Source organism: Globicephala melas, chromosome 3 (assembly GCF_963455315.2).
Source record: "Globicephala melas chromosome 3, mGloMel1.2, whole genome shotgun sequence".
Lineage (NCBI taxonomy): Eukaryota > Metazoa > Chordata > Mammalia > Artiodactyla > Delphinidae > Globicephala > Globicephala melas.
This window is the reverse complement of record NC_083316.1, coordinates 156,496,942-156,497,511: the sequence shown is the minus strand read 5'-3', so window position 1 is coordinate 156,497,511 and position 570 is coordinate 156,496,942.

Here is a 570-nt window from a genome sequence, read left to right as displayed (position 1 = left end):
GTTTTAAGATATGAGGCAAAATGTAAGACTTTTATTACAGTCATAAACATCTAGCAAACCAACCAGAAAATAAAAGCTAACTTTCAGTTGGCTGGCCGAGAACAAAAGAACGAAGAATACCTAGTGCAAAACCATATCTCTAATAACTACGGTTGGATTTAGAGCACACACACGCTAAAAAATATCTTATCAAAGATTTGAGATTGGACCAGAAAAAATTATATCAGAAGTGAAAATAATCATGTGGTCTGACCAGCATGGATCACACAAAGTAAGTGTATACTATGTATAAAGTAGATAGACTACGAGGTCCTGCTGTATAGCACAGGCAACTATATTCAATACCTTGTAATAACCTATAATGGAAAAGGATCTGAAAAAGAATACATATATCTGAATCACTTGGCTGTACACCTGAAACACAACATTGTCAATCAACTATACTTCAAGTAAAACAAAACAAAAGAAAAAACTAAGTGTAAAGGGAAGTATAGTTTTATAAATTCACCTCTGATACCCAATGGACCAACTGAAAGATAACAGAAAGTACAACTTTCTAGGAGACAGGAC